Below are 18,177 nucleotides of genomic sequence, written 5' to 3' on the forward strand. Positions count from 1 at the left end.
TCGACATTGCAAAAATATACACAAAACGTTCTCACCTCACCAAACCTAACCCAACCTAACCTAACCATCACCGAAATCAAAGAATTCGACATTGCCAAAATATACACAAAACGTGCTAACAATACCAAACCTAACCCAACCTAACCTAACCATCACCGAAAACAATGAATTCGACATTGCAAAAATATACACAAAACAAGCTTACTTCACCAAACCTAACCCAACCTAACCTAACCAACACCGAAAACAATGAATTCGACATTGCAAAAATATACACAAAAAAAGCTTACTTCACCAAACCTAACCCAACCTAACATAACCAACACCAAAATCAATGAATTCGACATTGCAAAAATATACACAAAACGTTCTAACCTCATCAAACCTTACCCAACCTAACCTAACCATCACCGAAATCAAAAAATTCGACATTGCCAAAATATCTACAAAACGTGCTTACCTCACGAAACCTTACTCAACCTAACATTACCATCACCGAAATCAAAGAATTCGACATTTCAAAAATATACACAAAACGTTCTAACCTCACCAAACCTAACCCAACCTAACCTAACCATCACCGAAATCAAAGAATTCAACATTGCTAAAATATACACAAAACGTGCTTACCTCACCAAACTTAACCTAACCTAACCTAACCATCACCGAAATCAATGAATTCGACGTTGCAAAAATAAACACAAAATGTGCTAGCCTCACCATACCTAACCCAACCTAACCTTACCATCACCGAAATCAAAGAATTGGACATTGCAAAAATATACGCAAAACGTTCTAATCTCAGCAAACCTAACCCAACCTAACCTAACCATCACCGAAATCAAAGAATTCGACATTGCCAAAATATACACAAAACGTGCTAACAATACCAAATCTAACCCAACCTAACCTAACCATCACCGAAAACAATGAATTCGACTTTGCAAAAATATACACAAAACAAGCTTACTTCACCAAACCTAACCCAACCTAACCTAACCAACACCGAAAACAATGAATTCGACATTGCAAAAATATACACAAAACAAGCTTACTTCACCAAACCTAACCCAACCTAACATAACCAACACCAAAATCAATAAATTCGACATTGCAAAAATATACACAAAACGTTCTTACCTCATCAAACCTTACCCAACCTAACCTAACCATCACCGAAATCAAAAAATTCGACATTGCCAAAATATCCACAAAACGTGCTTACCTCACGAAACTTTACTCAACCTAACATTACCATCACCGAAATCAAAGAATTGGACATTGCAAAAATATACACAAAACAAGCTTATTTCACCAATCCTAACCCAACCTAACCTAACCATCACCGAAATCAATAAATTCGACGTAGCAAAAATATACACAAAATGTGCTAACCTCACCATACCTAACCCAACCTAACCTTACCATCACCGAAATCAAAGAATTCGACATTGCCAAAATATACACAAAACGTGCTTACCTCACCAAACCTAACCCAACCTAACCTAACCATCACCGAAATCAAAGAATTCGACATTGCCAAAATATCCACAAAAGGCGCTTACCTCACCAAACCTAATTCAACATAACCTTACCATCAGCGAAATCAAAGAATTGGTCATTTTAAAAATATACACAAAACTTGCTAACCTCACAAAGCCTAACCCAACCTAACCTTACCATCACCGAAATCAAAGATCAGGACATTGCAAAAATATACACAAAACGTGCTTACTTCACGAAACCTTACCTAACATAAACAACACCGAAATCAATGAATTCGACATTGCAAAAATATACACAAAACGTTCTCACCTCACCAAACCTAACCCAACCTAACCTAACCATCACCGAAATCAAAGAATTCGACATTGCCAAAATATACACAAAACGTGCTAACAATACCAAACCTAACCCAACCTAACCTAACCATCACCAAAAACAATGAATTCGACATTGCAAAAATATACACAAAACAAGCTTACTTCACCAAACCTAACCCAACCTAACCTAACCAACACCGAAAACAATGAATTCGACATTGCAAAAATATACACAAAAAAAGCTTACTTCACCAAACCTAACCCAACCTAACATAACCAACACCAAAATCAATGAATTCGACATTGCAAAAATATACACAAAACGTTCTAACCTCATCAAACCTTACCCAACCTAACCTAACCATCACCGAAATCAAAAAATTCGACATTGCCAAAATATCCACAAAACGTGCTTACCTCACGAAACCTTACTCAACCTAACATTACCATCACCGAAATCAAAGAATTGGACATTGCAAAAATATACACAAAACAAGCTTATTTCACCAACCCTAACCCAACCTAACCTAACCATCACCGAAATCAATAAATTCGACGTAGCAAAAATATACACAAAATGTGCTAACCTCACCATACCTAACCCAACCTAACCTTACCATCACCGAAATCAAAGAATTCGACATTGCCAATATATACCCAAAACGTGCTTACCTCACCAAACCTAACCCAACCTAACCTAACCATCACCGAAATCAAAGAATTCGACATTGCCAAAATATACACAAAACGTGCTAACCTTACCAAACCTAACCCAACCTAACCTAACCATCACCGAAATCAAAGAATTCGACATTGCCAAAATATACACAAAACGTGCTAACTTCACGAAACCTAACCCAACCTAACCTAACCAACACCGAAATCAATGAATTCGACATTGCAAAAATATACACAAAACAAGCTTACTTCACCAAACCTAACCCAACCTAACATAACCAACACCGAAATCAATAAATTCGACATTGCAAAAATATACACAAAACGTTCTAACCTCACCAAACATTACCCAACCTAACCTAACCATCACCGAAATCAAAGAATTCGACATTGCCAAAATATCCACAAAACGTGCTTACCTCACCAAACCTAACTCAACATAATCTTACCATCAGCGAAATCAAAGAATTGGTCATTTTAAAAATATACAAAAAACGTGCTTACTTCACGGAACCTAACCCAACCTAACCTAACCATCACCGATATCAATGAATTCGACATTGCAAAAATATACACAAAACGTGCTTACCTCACCAAACCTAACGCAACCTAACTTATCCATCACCGAAAACATAGATTTCGACTTTGCCAGAATATCCACAAAACGTGGTTACCTCACCGAACCGAACCCAACGTAACCTAACCATCACCGAAATCAAAGAGTTGGACATTGCCAAAATATCCACAAAACGTGCTTTCCTCACCAAACTTTACTCAACCTAACCTTTCCATCACCGAAATCATAAAATTGGACATTGCAAAAATATACACAAAACAAGCTTACTTCACCAAACCTAACCCAACCTAACCTAACCATCACCGAAATCATTGAATTCGACGTTGCAAAAATATACACAAAATGTGCTAACCTCACCATACCTAACCCAACCTAACCTTACCATCACCGAAATCAAAGAATTCGACATTGCCAAAATATACACAAAACGTGCTTACCTCACCAAACCTAACCCAACCTAACCTAACCATCACCGAAATCAAAGAATTCGACATTGCCAAAATATACACAAAACGTGCTAACCTTACCAAACCTAACCCAACCTAACCTTACCATCACCGAAATCAAAGAATTCGACATTGCAAAAATATACACAAAACGTGCTAACTTCACGAAACCTAACCCAACCTAACCTAACCAACACCGAAATCAATGAATTCGACATTGCAAAAATATACACAAAACGTTCTCACCTCAGCAAACCTAACCCAACCTAACCTAACCATCACCGAAATCAAAGAATTCGACATTGCCAAAATATACACAAAACGTGCTAACAATACCAAACCTAACCCAACCTAACCTAACCATCACCGAAAACAATGAATTCGACATTGCAAAAATATACACAAAACAAGCTTACTTCACCAAACCTAACCCAACCTAACCTAACCAACACCGAAAACAATGAATTCGACATTGCAAAAATATACACAAAAAAAGCTTACTTCACCAAACCTAACCCAACCTAACATAACCAACACCAAAATCAATGAATTCGACATTGCAAAAATATACACAAAACGTTCTAACCTCATCAAACCTTACCCAACCTAACCTAACCATCACCGAAATCAAAAAATTCGACATTGCCAAAATATCCACAAAACGTACTTACCTCACGAAACCTTACTCAACCTAACATTACCATCACCGAAATCAAAGAATTCGACATTTCAAAAATATACACAAAACGTTCTAACCTCACCAAACCTAACCCAACCTAACCTAACCATCACCGATATCAAAGAATTCAACATTGCTAAAATATACACAAAACGTGCTAACCTCACCAAACTTAACCTAACCTAACCTAACTATCACCGAAATCAATGAATTCGACGTTGCAAAAATAAACACAAAATGTGCTAGCCTCACCATACCTAACCCAACCTAACCTTACCATCACCGAAATCAAAGAATTCGACATTGCCAAAATATACACAAAACGTGCTTACCTCACCAAACTTAACGTCACCAAACCTAACCATCACCGAAATCAAAGAATTGGACATTGCAAAAATATACGCAAAACGTTCTAACCTCAGCAAACCTAACCCAACCTAACCTAACCATCACCGAAATCAAAGAATTCGACATTGCCAAAATATACACAAAACGTGCTAACAATACCAAATCTAACCCAACCTAACCTAACCATCACCGAAAACAATGAATTCGACTTTGCAAAAATATACACAAAACAAGCTTACTTCACCAAACCTAACCCAACCTAACCTAACCAACACCGAAAACAATGAATTCGACATTGCAAAAATATACACAAAACAAGCTTACTTCACCAAACCTAACCCAACCTAACATAACCAACACCAAAATCAATAAATTCGACATTGCAAAAATATACACAAAACGTTCTAACCTCATCAAACCTTACCCAACCTAACCTAACCATCACCGAAATCAAAAAATTCGACATTGCCAAAATATCCACAAAACGTGCTTACCTCACGAAACCTTACTCAACCTAACATTACCATCACCGAAATCAAAGAATTGGACATTGCAAAAATATACACAAAACAAGCTTATTTCACCAATCCTAACCCAACCTAACCTAACCATCACCGAAATCAATAAATTCGACGTAGCAAAAATATACACAAAATGTGCTAACCTCACCATACCTAACCCAACCTAACCTTACCATCACCGAAATCAAAGAATTCGACATTGCCAAAATATACACAAAACGTGCTTACCTCACCAAACCTAACCCAACCTAACCTAACCATCACCGAAATCAAAGAATTCGACATTGCCAAAATATCCACAAAAGGCGCTTACCTCACCAAACCTAATTCAACATAACCTTACCATCAGCGAAATCAAAGAATTGGTCATTTTAAAAATATACACAAAACTTGCTAACCTCACAAAGCCTAACCCAACCTTACCTTACCATCACCGAAATCAAAGATCAGGACATTGCAAAAATATACACAAAACGTGCTTACTTCACGAAACCTTACCTAACATAAACAACACCGAAATCAATGAATTCGACATTGCAAAAATATACACAAAACGTTCTCACCTCACCAAACCTAACCCAACCTAACCTAACCATCACCGAAATCAAAGAATTCGACATTGCCAAAATATACACAAAACGTGCTAACAATACCAAACCTAACCCAACCTAACCTAACCATCACCGAAAACAATGAATTCGACATTGCAAAAATATACACAAAACAAGCTTACTTCACCAAACCTAACCCAACCTAACCTAACCAACACCGAAAACAATGAATTCGACATTGCAAAAATATACACAAAAAAAGCTTACTTCACCAAACCTAACCCAACCTAACATAACCAACACCAAAATCAATGAATTCGACATTGCAAAAATATACACAAAACGTTCAAACCTCATCAAACCTTACCCAACCTAACCTAACCATCACCGAAATCAAAAAATTCGACATTGCCAAAATATACACAAAACGTGCTAACAATACCAAACCTAACCCAACCTAACCTAACCATCACCGAAAACAATGAATTCGACATTGCAAAAATATACACAAAACAAGCTTACTTCACCAAACCTAACCCAACCTAACCTAACCAACACCGAAAACAATGAATTCGACATTGCAAAAATATACACAAAAAAAGCTTACTTCACCAAACCTAACCCAACCTAACATAACCAACACCAAAATCAATGAATTCGACATTGCAAAAATATACACAAAACGTTCTAACCTCATCAAACCTTACCCAACCTAACCTAACCATCACCGAAATCAAAAAATTCGACATTGCCAAAATATCCACAAAACGTACTTACCTCACGAAACCTTACTCAACCTAACATTACCATCACCGAAATCAAAGAATTCGACATTTCAAAAATATACACAAAACGTTCTAACCTCACCAAACCTAACCCAACCTAACCTAACCATCACCGAAATCAAAGAATTCAACATTGCTAAAATATACAGAAAACGTGCTAACCTCACCAAACTTAACCTAACCTAACCTAACTATCACCGAAATCAATGAATTCGACGTTGCAAAAATAAACACAAAATGTGCTAGCCTCACCATACCTAACCCAACCTAACCTTACCATCACCGAAAACAATGAATTCGACATTGCAAAAATATACACAAAAAAAGCTTACTTCACCAAACCTAACCCAACCTAACATAACCAACACCAAAATCAATGAATTCGACATTGCAAAAATATACACAAAACGTTCTAACCTCATCAAACCTTACCCAACCTAACCTAACCATCACCGAAATCAAAAAATTCGACATTGCCAAAATATCCACAAAACGTACTTACCTCACGAAACCTTACTCAACCTAACATTACCATCACCGAAATCAAAGAATTCGACATTGCCAAAATATACACAAAACGTGCTTACCTCACCAAACTTAACGTCACCAAACCTAACCATCACCGAAATCAAAGAATTGGACATTGCAAAAATATACGCAAAACGTTCTAACCTCAGCAAACCTAACCCAACCTAACCTAACCATCACCGAAATCAAAGAATTCGACATTGCCAAAATATACACAAAACGTGCTAACAATACCAAATCTAACCCAACCTAACCTAACCATCACCGAAAACAATGAATTCGACTTTGCAAAAATATACACAAAACAAGCTTACTTCACCAAACCTAACCCAACCTAACCTAACCAACACCGAAAACAATGAATTCGACATTGCAAAAATATACACAAAACAAGCTTACTTCACCAAACCTAACCCAACCTAACATAACCAACACCAAAATCAATAAATTCGACATTGCAAAAATATACACAAAACGTTCTAACCTCATCAAACCTTACCCAACCTAACCTAACCATCACCGAAATCAAAAAATTCGACATTGCCAAAATATCCACAAAACAAGCTTACTTCACCAAACCTAACCCAACCTAACCTAACCAACACCGAAAACAATGAATTCGACATTGCAAAAATATACACAAAACGTGCTAACAATACCAAACCTAACCCAACCTAACCTAACCATCACCGAAAACAATGAATTCGACATTGCAAAAATATACACAAAACAAGCTTACTTCACCAAACCTAACCCAACCTAACCTAACCAACACCGAAAACAATGAATTCGACATTGCAAAAATATACACAAAAAAAGCTTACTTCACCAAACCTAACCCAACCTAACATAACCAACACCAAAATCAATGAATTCGACATTGCAAAAATATACACAAAACGTTCAAACCTCATCAAACCTTACCCAACCTAACCTAACCATCACCGAAATCAAAAAATTCGACATTGCCAAAATATACACAAAACGTGCTAACAATACCAAACCTAACCCAACCTAACCTAACCATCACCGAAAACAATGAATTCGACATTGCAAAAATATACACAAAACAAGCTGACTTCACCAAACCTAACCCAACCTAACCTAACCAACACCGAAAACAATGAATTCGACATTGCAAAAATATACACAAAAAAAGCTTACTTCACCAAACCTAACCCAACCTAACATAACCAACACCAAAATCAATGAATTCGACATTGCAAAAATATACACAAAACGTTCTAACCTCATCAAACCTTACCCAACCTAACCTAACCATCACCGAAATCAAAAAATTCGACATTGCCAAAATATCCACAAAACGTACTTACCTCACGAAACCTTACTCAACCTAACATTACCATCACCGAAATCAAAGAATTCGACATTTCAAAAATATACACAAAACGTTCTAACCTCACCAAACCTAACCCAACCTAACCTAACCATCACCGAAATCAAAGAATTCAACATTGCTAAAATATACACAAAACGTGCTAACCTCACCAAACTTAACCTAACCTAACCTAACTATCACCGAAATCAATGAATTCGACGTTGCAAAAATAAACACAAAATGTGCTAGCCTCACCATACCTAACCCAACCTAACCTTACCATCACCGAAATCAAAGAATTCGACATTGCCAAAATATACACAAAACGTGCTTACCTCACCAAACTTAACGTCACCAAACCTAACCATCACCGAAATCAAAGAATTGGACATTGCAAAAATATACGCAAAACGTTCTAACCTCAGCAAACCTAACCCAACCTAACCTAACCATCACCGAAATCAAAGAATTCGACATTGCCAAAATATACACAAAACGTGCTAACAATACCAAATCTAACCCAACCTAACCTAACCATCACCGAAAACAATGAATTCGACTTTGCAAAAATATACACAAAACAAGCTTACTTCACCAAACCTAACCCAACCTAACCTAACCAACACCGAAAACAATGAATTCGACATTGCAAAAATATACACAAAACAAGCTTACTTCACCAAACCTAACCCAACCTAACATAACCAACACCAAAATCAATAAATTCGACATTGCAAAAATATACACAAAACGTTCTAACCTCATCAAACATTACCCAACCTAACCTAACCATCACCGAAATCAAAAAATTCGACATTGCCAAAATATCCACAAAACGTGCTTACCTCACGAAACCTTACTCAACCTAACATTACCATCACCGAAATCAAAGAATTGGACATTGCAAAAATATACACAAAACAAGCTTATTTCACCAATCCTAACCCAACCTAACCTAACCATCACCGAAATCAATAAATTCGACGTAGCAAAAATTTACACAAAATGTGCTAACCTCACCATACCTAACCCAACCTAACCTTACCATCACCGAAATCAAAGAATTCGACATTGCCAAAATATACACAAAACGTGCTTACCTCACCAAACCTAACCCAACCTAACCTAACCATCACCGAAATCAAAGAATTCGACATTGCCAAAATATCCACAAAAGGCGCTTACCCCACCAAACCTAATTCAACATAACCTTACCATCAGCGAAATCAAAGAATTGGTCATTTTAAAAATATACACAAAACTTGCTAACCTCACAAAGCCTAACCCAACCTAACCTTACCATCACCGAAATCAAAGATCAGGACATTGCAAAAATATACACAAAACGTGCTTACTTCACGAAACCTTACCTAACATAAACAACACCGAAATCAATGAATTCGACATTGCAAAAATATACACAAAACGTTCTCACCTCACCAAACCTAACCCAACCTAACCTAACCATCACCGAAATCAAAAAATTCGACATTGCCAAAATATACACAAAACGTGCTAACAATACCAAACCTAACCCAACCTAACCTAACCATCACCGAAAACAATGAATTCGACATTGCAAAAATATACACAAAACAAGCTTACTTCACCAAACCTAACCCAACCTAACCTAACCAACACCGAAAACAATGAATTCGACATTGCAAAAATATACACAAAAAAAGCTTACTTCACCAAACCTAACCCAACCTAACATAACCAACACCAAAATCAATGAATTCGACATTGCAAAAATATACTCAAAACGTTCTAACCTCATCAAACCTTACCCAACCTAACCTAACCATCACCGAAATCAAAAAATTCGACATTGCCAAAATATCCACAAAACGTACTTACCTCACGAAACCTTACTCAACCTAACATTACCATCACCGAAATCAAAGAATTCGACATTTCAAAAATATACACAAAACGTTCTAACCTCACCAAACCTAACCCAACCTAACCTAACCATCACCGAAATCAAAGAATTCAACATTGCTAAAATATACACAAAACGTGCTAACCTCACCAAACTTAACCTAACCTAACCTAACTATCACCGAAATCAATGAATTCGACGTTGCAAAAATAAACACAAAATGTGCTAGCCTCACCATACCTAACCCAACCTAACCTTACCATCACCGAAATCAAAGAATTCGACATTGCCAAAATATACACAAAACGTGCTTACCTCACCAAACTTAACGTCACCAAACCTAACCATCACCGAAATCAAAGAATTGGACATTGCAAAAATATACGCAAAACGTTCTAATCTCAGCAAACCTAACCCAACCTAACCTAACCATCACCGAAATCAAAGAATTCGACATTGCCAAAATATACACAAAACGTGCTAACAATACCAAATCTAACCCAACCTAACCTAACCATCACCGAAAACAATGAATTCGACTTTGCAAAAATATACACAAAACAAGCTTACTTCACCAAACCTAACCCAACCTAACCTAACCAACACCGAAAACAATGAATTCGACATTGCAAAAATATACACAAAACAAGCTTACTTCACCAAACCTAACCCAACCTAACATAACCAACACCAAAATCAATAAATTCGACATTGCAAAAATATACACAAAACGTTCTTACCTCATCAAACCTTACCCAACCTAACCTAACCATCACCGAAATCAAAAAATTCGACATTGCCAAAATATCCACAAAACGTGCTTACCTCACGAAACCTTACTCAACCTAACATTACCATCACCGAAATCAAAGAATTGGACATTGCAAAAATATACACAAAACAAGCTTATTTCACCAATCCTAACCCAACCTAACCTAACCATCACCGAAATCAATAAATTCGACGTAGCAAAAATATACACAAAATGTGCTAACCTCACCATACCTAACCCAACCTAACCTTACCATCACCGAAATCAAAGAATTCGACATTGCCAAAATATACACAAAACGTGCTTACCTCACCAAACCTAACCCAACCTAACCTAACCATCACCGAAATCAAAGAATTCGACATTGCCAAAATATCCACAAAAGGCGCTTACCTCACCAAACCTAATTCAACATAACCTTACCATCAGCGAAATCAAAGAATTGGTCATTTTAAAAATATACACAAAACTTGCTAACCTCACAAAGCCTAACCCAACCTAACCTTACCATCACCGAAATCAAAGATCAGGACATTGCAAAAATATACACAAAACGTGCTTACTTCACGAAACCTTACCTAACATAAACAACACCGAAATCAATGAATTCGACATTGCAAAAATATACACAAAACGTTCTCACCCCACCAAACCTAACCCAACCTAACCTAACCATCACCGAAATCAAAGAATTCGACATTGCCAAAATATACACAAAACGTGCTAACAATACCAAACCTAACCCAACCTAACTTAACCATCACCGAAAACAATGAATTCGACATTGCAAAAATATACACAAAACAAGCTTACTTCACCAAACCTAACCCAACCTAACCTAACCAACACCGAAAACAATGAATTCGACATTGCAAAAATATACACAAAAAAAGCTTACTTCACCAAACCTAACCCAACCTAACATAACCAACACCAAAATCAATGAATTCGACATTGCAAAAATATACACAAAAAAAGCTTACTTCACCAAACCTAACCCAACCTAACATAACCAACACAAAAATCAATGAATTCGACATTGCAAAAATATACACAAAACGTTCTAACCTCATCAAACCTTACCCAACCTAACCTAACCATCACCGAAATCAAAAAATTCGACATTGCCAAAATATCCACAAAACGTGCTTACCTCACGAAACCTTACTCAACCTAACATTACCATCACCGAAATCAAAGAATTGGACATTGCAAAAATATACACAAAACAAGCTTATTTCACCAACCCTAACCCAACCTAACCTAACCATCACCGAAATCAATAAATTCGACGTAGCAAAAATATACACAAAATGTGCTAACCTCACCATACCTAACCCAACCTAACCTTACCATCACCGAAATCAAAGAATTCGACATTGCCAATATATACCCAAAACGTGCTTACCTCACCAAACCTAACCCAACCTAACCTAACCATCACCGAAATCAAAGAATTCGACATTGCCAAAATATACACAAAACGTGCTAACCTTACCAAACCTAACCCAACCTAACCTAACCATCACCGAAATCAAAGAATTTGACATTGCCAAAATATACACAAAACGTGCTAACTTCACGAAACCTAACCCAACCTAACCTAACCAACACCGAAATCAATGAATTCGACATTGCAAAAATATACACAAAACAAGCTTACTTCACCAAACCTAACCCAACCTAACATAACCAACACCGAAATCAATAAATTCGACATTGCAAAAATATACACAAAACGTTCTAACCTCACCAAACATTACCCAACCTAACCTAACCATCACTGAAATCAAAGAATTCGACATTGCCAAAATATCCACAAAACGTGCTTACCTCACCAAACCTAACTCAACATAACCTTACCATCAGCGAAATCAAAGAATTGGTCATTTTAAAAATATACAAAAAACGTGCTTACTTCACGGAACCTAACCCAACCTAACCTAACCATCACCGATATCAATGAATTCGACATTGCAAAAATATACACAAAACGTGCTTACCTCACCAAACCTAACGCAACCTAACTTATCCATCACCGAAAACATAGATTTCGACTTTGCCAGAATATCCACAAAACGTGGTTACCTCACCGAACCGAACCCAACGTAACCTAACCATCACCGAAATCAAAGAGTTGGACATTGCCAAAATATCCACAAAACGTGCTTTCCTCACCAAACTTTACTCAACCTAACCTTTCCATCACCGAAATCAAAAAATTGGACATTGCAAAAATATACACAAAACAAGCTTACTTCACCAAACCTAACCCAACCTAACCTAACCATCACCGAAATCATTGAATTCGACGTTGCAAAAATATACACAAAATGTGCTAACCTCACCATACCTAACCCAACCTAACCTTACCATCACCGAAATCAAAGAATTCGACATTGCCAAAATATACACAAAACGTGCTTACCTCACCAAACCTAACCCAACCTAACCTAACCATCACCGAAATCAAAGAATTCGACATTGCCAAAATATACACAAAACGTGCTAACCTTACCAAACCTAACCCAACCTAACCTTACCATCACCGAAATCAAAGAATTCGACATTGCAAAAATATACACAAAACGTTCTAACCTCACCAAACCTAACCCAACCTAACCTTACCATCACCGAAATCAAAGAATTCGACATTGCCAAAATATCCACAAAAGGCGCTTACCTCACCAAACCTAATTCAACATAACCTTACCATCAGCGAAATCAAAGAATTGGTCATTTTAAAAATATACACAAAACTTGCTAACCTCACAAAGCTTAACCCAACCTAACCTTACCATCACCGAAATCAAAGATCAGGACATTGCAAAAATATACACAAAACGTGCTTACTTCACGAAACCTAACCTAACATAAACAACACCGAAATCAATGAATTCGACATTGCAAAAATATACACAAAACGTTCTCACCTCACCAAACCTAACCCAACCTAACCTAACCATCACCGAAATCAAAGAATTCGACATTGCCAAAATATACACAAAACGTGCTAACAATACCAAACCTAACCCAACCTAACCTAACCATCACCGAAAACAATGAATTCGACATTGCAAAAATATACACAAAACAAGCTTACTTCACCAAACCTAACCCAACCTAACCTAACCAACACCGAAAACAATGAATTCGACATTGCAAAAATATACACAAAAAAAGCTTACTTCACCAAACCTAACCCAACCTAACATAACCAACACCAAAATCAATGAATTCGACATTGCAAAAATATACACAAAACGTTCTAACCTCATCAAACCTTACCCAACCTAACCTAACCATCACCGAAATCAAAAAATTCGACATTGCCAAAATATCCACAAAACGTACTTACCTCACGAAACCTTACTCAACCTAACATTACCATCACCGAAATCAAAGAATTCGACATTTCAAAAATATACACAAAACGTTCTAACCTCACCAAACCTAACCCAACCTAACCTAACCATCACCGAAATCAAAGAATTCAACATTGCTAAAATATACACAAAACGTGCTAACCTCACCAAACTTAACCTAACCTAACCTAACTATCACCGAAATCAATGAATTCGACGTTGCAAAAATAAACACAAAATGTGCTAGCCTCACCATACCTAACCCAACCTAACCTTACCATCACCGAAATCAAAGAATTCGACATTGCCAAAATATACACAAAACGTGCTTACCTCACCAAACTTAACGTCACCAAACCTAACCATCACCGAAATCAAAGAATTGGACATTGCAAAAATATACGCAAAACGTTCTAACCTCAGCAAACCTAACCCAACCTAACCTAACCATCACCGAAATCAAAGAATTCGACATTGCCAAAATATACACAAAACGTGCTAACAATACCAAATCTAACCCAACCTAACCTAACCATCACCGAAAACAATGAATTCGACTTTGCAAAAATATACACAAAACAAGCTTACTTCACCAAACCTAACCCAACCTAACCTAACCAACACCGAAAACAATGAATTCGACATTGCAAAAATATACACAAAACAAGCTTACTTCACCAAACCTAACCCAACCTAACATAACCAACACCAAAATCAATAAATTCGACATTGCAAAAATATACACAAAACGTTCTAACCTCATCAAACCTTACCCAACCTAACCTAACCATCACCGAAATCAAAAAATTCGACATTGCCAAAATATCCACAAAACGTGCTTACCTCACGAAACCTTACTCAACCTAACATTACCATCACCGAAATCAAAGAATTGGACATTGCAAAAATATACACAAAACAAGCTTATTTCACCAATCCTAACCCAACCTAACCTAACCATCACCGAAATCAATAAATTCGACGTAGCAAAAATATACACAAAATGTGCTAACCTCACCATACCTAACCCAACCTAACCTTACCATCACCGAAATCAAAGAATTCGACATTGCCAAAATATACACAAAACGTGCTTACCTCACCAAACCTAACCCAACCTAACCTAACCATCACCGAAATCAAAGAATTCGACATTGCCAAAATATCCACAAAAGGCGCTTACCTCACCAAACCTAATTCAACATAACCTTACCATCAGCGAAATCAAAGAATTGGTCATTTTAAAAATATACACAAAACTTGCTAACCTCACAAAGCCTAACCCAACCTAACCTTACCATCACCGAAATCAAAGATCAGGACATTGCAAAAATATACACAAAACGTGCTTACTTCACGAAACCTTACCTAACATAAACAACACCGAAATCAATGAATTCGACATTGCAAAAATATACACAAAACGTTCTCACCTCACCAAACCTAACCCAACCTAACCTAACCATCACCGAAATCAAAGAATTCGACATTGCCAAAATATACACAAAACGTGCTAACAATACCAAACCTAACCCAACCTAACCTAACCATCACCGAAAACAATGAATTCGACATTGCAAAAATATACACAAAACAAGCTTACTTCACCAAACCTAACCCAACCTAACCTAACCAACACCGAAAACAATGAATTCGACATTGCAAAAATATACACAAAAAAAGCTTACTTCACCAAACCTAACCCAACCTAACATAACCAACACCAAAATCAATGAATTCGACATTGCAAAAATATACACAAAACGTTCTAACCTCATCAAACCTTACCCAACCTAACCTAACCATCACCGAAATCAAAAAATTCGACATTGCCAAAATATCCACAAAACGTACTTACCTCACGAAACCTTACTCAACCTAACATTACCATCACCGAAATCAAAGAATTCGACATTTCAAAAATATACACAAAACGTTCTAACCTCACCAAACCTAACCCAACCTAACCTAACCATCACCGAAATCAAAGAATTCAACATTGCTTAAATATACACAAAACGTGCTAACCTCACCAAACTTAACCTAACCTAACCTAACTATCACCGAAATCAATGAATTCGACGTTGCAAAAATAAACACAAAATGTGCTAGCCTCACCATACCTAACCCAACCTAACCTTACCATCACCGAAATCAAAGAATTCGACATTGCCAAAATATACACAAAACGTGCTTACCTCACCAAACTTAACGTCACCAAACCTAACCATCACCGAAATCAAAGAATTGGACATTGCAAAAATATACGCAAAACGTTCTAACCTCAGCAAACCTAACCCAACCTAACCTAACCATCACCGAAATCAAAGAATTCGACATTGCCAAAATATACACAAAACGTGCTAACAATACCAAATCTAACCCAACCTAACCTAACCATCACCGAAAACAATGAATTCGACTTTGCAAAAATATACACAAAACAAGCTTACTTCACCAAACCTAACCCAACCTAACCTAACCAACACCGAAAACAATGAATTCGACATTGCAAAAATATACACAAAACAAGCTTACTTCACCAAACCTAACCCAACCTAACATAACCAACACCAAAATCAATAAATTCGACATTGCAAAAATATACACAAAACGTTCTAACCTCATCAAACCTTACCCAACCTAACCTAACCATCACCGAAATCAAAAAATTCGACATTGCCAAAATATCCACAAAACGTGCTTACCTCACGAAACCTTACTCAACCTAACATTACCATCACCGAAATCAAAGAATTGGACATTGCAAAAATATACACAAAACAAGCTTATTTCACCAATCCTAACCCAACCTAACCTAACCATCACCGAAATCAATAAATTCGACGTAGCAAAAATATACACAAAATGTGCTAACCTCACCATACCTAACCCAACCTAACCTTACCATCACCGAAATCAAAGAATTCGACATTGCCAAAATATACACAAAACGTGCTTACCTCACCAAACCTAACCCAACCTAACCTAACCATCACCGAAATCAAAGAATTCGACATTGCCAAAATATCCACAAAAGGCGCTTACCTCACCAAACCTAATTCAACATAACCTTACCATCAGCGAAATCAAAGAATTGGTCATTTTAAAAATATACACAAAACTTGCTAACCTCACAAAGCCTAACCCAACCTAACCTTACCATCACCGAAATCAAAGATCAGGACATTGCAAAAATATACACAAAACGTGCTTACTTCACGAAACCTTACCTAACATAAACAACACCGAAATCAATGAATTCGACATTGCAAAAATATACACAAAACGTTCTCACCTCACCAAACCTAACCCAACCTAACCTAACCATCACCGAAATCAAAGAATTCGACATTGCCAAAATATACACAAAACGTGCTAACAATACCAAACCTAACCCAACCTAACCTAACCATCACCGAAAACAATGAATTCGACATTGCAAAAATATACACAAAACAAGCTTACTTCACCAAACCTAACCCAACCTAACCTAACCAACACCGAAAACAATGAATTCGACATTGCAAAAATATACACAAAAAAAGCTTACTTCACCAAACCTAACCCAACCTAACATAACCAACACCAAAATCAATGAATTCGACATTGCAAAAATATACACAAAACGTTCAAACCTCATCAAACCTTACCCAACCTAACCTAACCATCACCGAAATCAAAAAATTCGACATTGCCAAAATATACACAAAACGTGCTAACAATACCAAACCTAACCCAACCTAACCTAACCATCACCGAAAACAATGAATTCGACATTGCAAAAATATACACAAAACAAGCTTACTTCACCAAACCTAACCCAACCTAACCTAACCAACACCGAAAACAATGAATTCGACATTGCAAAAATATACAC

Source organism: Arctopsyche grandis, chromosome 4 (assembly GCF_051622035.1).
Source record: "Arctopsyche grandis isolate Sample6627 chromosome 4, ASM5162203v2, whole genome shotgun sequence".
NCBI classification, from domain to species: Eukaryota; Metazoa; Arthropoda; class Insecta; order Trichoptera; family Hydropsychidae; genus Arctopsyche; species Arctopsyche grandis.